The sequence below is a fragment of the Sardina pilchardus genome, chromosome 24, assembly GCF_963854185.1.
Source record: "Sardina pilchardus chromosome 24, fSarPil1.1, whole genome shotgun sequence".
NCBI classification, from domain to species: Eukaryota; Metazoa; Chordata; class Actinopteri; order Clupeiformes; family Clupeidae; genus Sardina; species Sardina pilchardus.
The window spans coordinates 11595646-11601645 of NC_085017.1; the positions used below are offsets into that span (position 1 = coordinate 11595646).

At 47.1% G+C, this 6000-nt stretch overlaps 4 non-coding genes across 4 annotated transcripts in view; all 4 read right to left on the reverse strand.

The window, feature by feature from the left end:
- The window catches only part of trnar-ccu (transfer RNA arginine (anticodon CCU)), a 73-nt gene extending 57 nt beyond the window's left edge, over positions 1-16 (reverse strand). Inside the window, exon 1 of the tRNA in view lies at positions 1-16. This exon is cut by the window's left edge and continues 57 nt beyond it. This is a non-coding gene — a tRNA (tRNA-Arg).
- A 2166-nt stretch (positions 17-2182) lies between these two features.
- On the reverse strand, positions 2183-2255 carry trnar-ccu (transfer RNA arginine (anticodon CCU)). The gene has a single exon. It is a non-coding gene; the product is annotated as a tRNA-Arg (tRNA).
- Positions 2256-2998: 743 nt separating this feature from the next.
- trnar-ccu (transfer RNA arginine (anticodon CCU)) lies at positions 2999-3071 on the reverse strand. Its single transcript has one exon. It is a non-coding gene; the product is annotated as a tRNA-Arg (tRNA).
- Positions 3072-3814: 743 nt separating this feature from the next.
- Positions 3815-3887, reverse strand: trnar-ccu (transfer RNA arginine (anticodon CCU)). Its single transcript has one exon. It is a non-coding gene; the product is annotated as a tRNA-Arg (tRNA).
- Positions 3888-6000: the final 2113 nt, after the last annotated feature.

Here is a 6000-nt window from a genome sequence, read left to right on the forward strand (position 1 = left end):
ATTAGGCCACTGGGGCTTGCCAGCTGCGCTCCATCAGAGCCTTTGCTCCACTGGTATCAAAGGAATGTTTTAAATGTCGGGATAGCCTGACAAAAGCACTGTGTTGAATTTTCGGGTCTCAGGCCCTGAGCTGGCAGAAAGCACTCCAGACTGACTGTGGCAGGTGAGCACGGCTATATTTCCTGGTTTAAAATGTGTCCGTGTCAGAAGATTGTTTGAAGAGATGTTTGATACAACAGAGCAAAGTGACGGGAAGACCGAGACGAAGTGAAGTGTTTCACTTCCAGGTTTAAGTTCAACGCGCAGGAGCGGCATCTAAAAACTCGGCCTAGCAGAGGATGGTTTCGATCCATCGACCTCTGGGTTATGGGCCCAGCACGCTTCCGCTGCGCCACTCTGCTCTGCCTCAGCTGCGGGTTGCCTGCTCATTTCCATCGGGCCTGCTCTCAGCTCCAGCGCTCTCATTGCAGAGTTTGATTGGATTGCAAGGCAGATTTGGAAAAACAAATGCAGTAGAGACAGAGATGTATAGTAACGAAGTAGAACTACTTAAGTACTCTACTTAAGTACTGAAATGCAGTATCTGTACTTTACTGGAGTATTATTTTTTTCTGCTACTTCTACTTTTACTTCACTACATATTTTCGATGAGTATAGTACTTTTACTCCGATACATTTTTTATGTGCTCCATCGTTACTCGTTACTGGTGTGTCGCACGAACAAATCCGTTCCGGATTGCTCACGAAGTCCTAGTCACACTGATGCGTGTCACTTGTTGACAGCACGATCTTAGCTTTCCAATGGTATTAAATAGTTGCTGTAATTAAGGGTTCGCGAGAAAATCAAGGTGAAGTTAGGCTACATGAGAAGCATTCATTTGTACAATAAGTCATTCTCGAGTAGCCTAATCCAGTTTTTAAATTGCAACATTTCTTCTTGGTCTCCGACTTCAGTCTGTGTAGCACTCCACAATAAGCCTACTTGAATATTGTGTTCTTCCACTTGTTTGGTTTTAGAACATTTATTTAAACTACATAAATTACATAGAAAACATAAGCATTGCTTCCACATATTTCTATGCATTATGCCTATTCTAGACTAGCCGGATAACCTACCATGACTGAGGCCTAATTACTCTCACGTTCTTTTAAAGTGACAGGCACTCAATTAGACAGTTGACATTAAAGATAAATGTAAGTCAATATGACAATCGTGTAAAATGTGAGTCAAAATAAAAAATCTATATCAAATACTCAACATACTATGTATTTTAACTAATTGTGCAGATCATAAATAGGCCTAATGTAAACTTCATATGAATTTCAAAATGTTTGAAATAGAAATATGATATGAAGCCACCTTTTCACTGAGTGTGGGGAAGTATGCCTTGTAATGTCTGGTCTCCACTGGTGTGGTGGGGCTCCCATATCAAATCAGTATCAAAATTCTTAACTTATGTTAAAACAATTGTGACACTATAGTCTTATCATGTATTTTTTCATGCTATGGCTACTGACTGATGCATTAGATAGATAGATAGATAGATAGATAGATAGATAGATAGATGGCTACATATTTATTCACCGTGTTTAACTACTACCACATGTTTATAGTCTAATCTAGGGCCTAGGCTGTGGCCCCCGTGTGTCTGCCAAGGGGCCTGCACTGAACGATTGTGCTGATACCTTTTGCACCCATCTCGTTCGCAAATCAGCTAATTACATAATACTTCTACTTTTACTTTCAGTACTTGAGTAGTATTTTAAAAAATAAACTACTTGCAATACTTAAGTACAAAACATGTTTAATACTTTAGTACTTCCACTTAAGTACGGTTTTTAAAGAGCACTTCTACTTCTACTCAAGTCACTTTTTTGATAGAGCACTTGTACTTCTACTCAAGTCTGGATCTCTAGTACTTTATACATCACTGAGTAGAGATGATCGGGACAAGTCAAAGGACGTGCGTAGCGGGACACGGAAATGGCTGCACGCTCCCCGCCGAAAGCCTGCCAGTGGTGGTTTTCATCTCCGTGTCAGGCTGTGAGTTTTGAAAGGCAAGATGTGTGCAACTGTGCTGTCGCGGCAGCTAAAGGGTCAGCCTAACAGAGGATGGTTTCGATCCATCGACCTCTGGGTTATGGGCCCAGCACGCTTCCGCTGCGCCACTCTGCTCCGACGCACCCCAGATGGGACTCGAACCCACAATCCCTGGCTTAGGAGGCCAGTGCCTTATCCATTAGGCCACTGGGGCTTGCCAGCTGCGCGCCATCAGAGCCTTTGCTCCACTGGTATCAAAGGAATGTTTTAAATGTCGGGATAGCCTGACAAAAGCACTGTGTTGAATTTTCGGGTCTCAGGCCCTGAGCTGGCAGAAAGCACTCCAGACTGACTGTGGCAGGTGAGCACGGCTATATTTCCTGGTTTAAAATGTGTCCGTGTCAGAAGATTGTTTGAAGAGATGTTTGATACGACAGAGCAAAGTGACGGGAAGACCGAGACAAAGTGAAGTGTTTCACTTCCAGGTTTAAGTTCAACGCGCAGGAGCGGCATCTAAAAACTCGGCCTAGCAGAGGATGGTTTCGATCCATCGACCTCTGGGTTATGGGCCCAGCACGCTTCCGCTGCGCCACTCTGCTCTGCCTCAGCTGCGGGTTGCCTGCTCATTTCCATCGGGCCTGCTCTCAGCTCCAGCGCTCTCATTGCAGAGTTTGATTGGATTGCAAGGCAGATTTGGAAAAACAAATGCAGTAGAGATGATCGGGACAAGTCAAAGGACGTGCGTAGCGGGACACGGAAATGGCTGCACGCTCCCCGCCGAAAGCCTGCCAGTGGTGGTTTTCATCTCCGTGTCAGGCTGTGAGTTTTGAAAGGCAAGATGTGTGCAACTGTGCTGTCGCGGCAGCTAAAGGGTCAGCCTAGCAGAGGATGGTTTCGATCCATCGACCTCTGGGTTATGGGCCCAGCACGCTTCCGCTGCGCCACTCTGCTCCGACGCACCCCAGATGGGACTCGAACCCACAATCCCTGGCTTAGGAGGCCAGTGCCTTATCCATTAGGCCACTGGGGCTTGCCAGCTGCGCTCCATCAGAGCCTTTGCTCCACTGGTATCAAAGGAATGTTTTAAATGTCGGGATAGCCTGACAAAAGCACTGTGTTGAATTTTCGGGTCTCAGGCCCTGAGCTGGCAGAAAGCACTCCAGACTGACTGTGGCAGGTGAGCACGGCTATATTTCCTGGTTTAAAATGTGTCCGTGTCAGAAGATTGTTTGAAGAGATGTTTGATACGACAGAGCAAAGTGACGGGAAGACCGAGACAAAGTGAAGTGTTTCACTTCCAGGTTTAAGTTCAACGCGCAGGAGCGGCATCTAAAAACTCGGCCTAGCAGAGGATGGTTTCGATCCATCGACCTCTGGGTTATGGGCCCAGCACGCTTCCGCTGCGCCACTCTGCTCTGCCTCAGCTGCGGGTTGCCTGCTCATTTCCATCGGGCCTGCTCTCAGCTCCAGCGCTCTCATTGCAGAGTTTGATTTGATTGCAAGGCAGATTTGGAAAAACAAATGCAGTAGAGATGATCGGGACAAGTCAAAGGACGTGCGTAGCGGGACACGGAAATGGCTGCACGCTCCCCGCCGAAAGCCTGCCAGTGGTGGTTTTCATCTCCGTGTCAGGCTGTGAGTTTTGAAAGGCAAGATGTGTGCAACTGTGCTGTCGCGGCAGCTAAAGGGTCAGCCTAGCAGAGGATGGTTTCGATCCATCGACCTCTGGGTTATGGGCCCAGCACGCTTCCGCTGCGCCACTCTGCTCCGACGCACCCCAGATGGGACTCGAACCCACAATCCCTGGCTTAGGAGGCCAGTGCCTTATCCATTAGGCCACTGGGGCTTGCCAGCTGCGCTCCATCAGAGCCTTTGCTCCACTGGTATCAAAGGAATGTTTTAAATGTCGGGATAGCCTGACAAAAGCACTGTGTTGAATTTTCGGGTCTCAGGCCCTGAGCTGGCAGAAAGCACTCCAGACTGACTGTGGCAGGTGAGCACGGCTATATTTCCTGGTTTAAAATGTGTCCGTGTCAGAAGATTGTTTGAAGAGATGTTTGATACGACAGAGCAAAGTGACGGGAAGACCAGAGCCCCTTTAGGGAGAGCCGGTCCACTTCCTATTAACTCCATTGTACCGGATTGTTCCTGCAATCTGTTGAAATTCCGCTAGGGACGTTGCCGAGCAAGTGATAAATGAATTGTGGTCTATGGGGCTAAGCGGCTAGAACTCGTTTTTTTCACAGTTGACAACTTCATTTCTTAATGTACATTGTCGTAGTAGCTACCTGAGTATAGGTTTTCCACTGGAAATGAAATAAAAAGTCACTCATGTCCTTTCTGCTTTTCATAGGATGGGCCGTTTTCCCTGTAACATGCTAGCATTTAGCTCATGGATGCTCGCGACACTCGCGACCGATTACGACCGTCGTGAAGCTGAACCTTCTTTTAGGTCTATGGCCGTAAAGTGGTTCGCTTGTGTCACGTGACACGTGAAAACTTTGAAAGGGTTTTTAGGAATAACAACACATATTGAAAATGTTATTGGTCAGCTGATTGTCAAGTCAAGTTATCCTGCATCGTATGCATTAATGCAATTTTAGGAGAAAAAATTATATAACGACAAATGTGGTACTGGGGGGTTCAGCTCCATTGCTACCCATTCATTCATCACTTGCTCGCGATCGCCCTCTAGTTGCAGTACCATGCGGAAGTATTTCGCTAGTGGTCCTTCTCCCCTTATTAGACATTGGCCCTTTCCGAAACGGATCCCTACTCACTTCGACTCGGTTAGCGAGTGAACTTCCTTTTCAAGTCCACTCGTGGGTGCGGAGAACACTCGCATTTGAAGGGTTAGGGGGTTAAAACAGCGCTACATTTCGGATGCGCTTGAAGGGAGAAGGAAGTTGACGTCATATTCGTTTTCATAGAAATTATGAATCCAATATATATTAAATCGCCAATTAAGATGTTCTGGACACCCCTATGTATTAGGATATACATCCCTCTTCTCTCCTTGCATTACTATGAGTGAGGAGTTGCATTTTATGCTTTATTTAACATCAAATTATAAAGGTGCTGTAAATGCGACCTGCACATGTGTTCAAATATTACAGCCTACTTCTGTACGATCTTGCACATTTTACTGAGTATCAAACTGAACATGAGTTGTTACAATGTAGCTTAAATCACGCTTTTGTCTGTAAATGCCGTCATACGGACCAAAAAACAACTGGCAGGGAGATTCACGAGCTGCACGAACACTAGAAAACGGTTGCACCTGCGTTTCAAGTCAGCATCGATGCTGACTTGCTCCTGGAGGCGTGGTAGCCCCTCTCCCTAGGCACTTCACTCGACTCAAAATTCGTATCGGATGATACTTAATGTGGCGGACCCTCGCGTGAACGCGCAAACGAAGTGGAAGTGTGTAGTGTTAGGATTTAGGGGCTGGTTTCGGAAAGGGCCATTCTCTGGGAAGACCGAGACGAAGTGAAGTGTTTCACTTCCAGGTTTAAGTTCAACGCGCAGGAGCGGCATCTAAAAACTCGGCCTAGCAGAGGATGGTTTCGATCCATCGACCTCTGGGTTATGGGCCCAGCACGCTTCCGCTGCGCCACTCTGCTCTGCCTCAGCTGCGGGTTGCCTGCTCATTTCCATCGGGCCTGCTCTCAGCTCCAGCGCTCTCATTGCAGAGTTTGATTGGATTGCAAGGCAGATTTGGAAAAACAAATGCAGTAGAGATGATCGGGACAAGTCAAAGGACGTGCGTAGCGGGACACGGAAATGGCTGCACGCTCCCCGCCGAAAGCCTGCCAGTGGTGGTTTTCATCTCCGTGTCAGGCTGTGAGTTTTGAAAGGCAAGATGTGTGCAACTGTGCTGTCGCGGCAGCTAAAGGGTCAGCCTAGCAGAGGATGGTTTCGATCCATCGACCTCTGGGTTATGGGCCCAGCACGCTTCC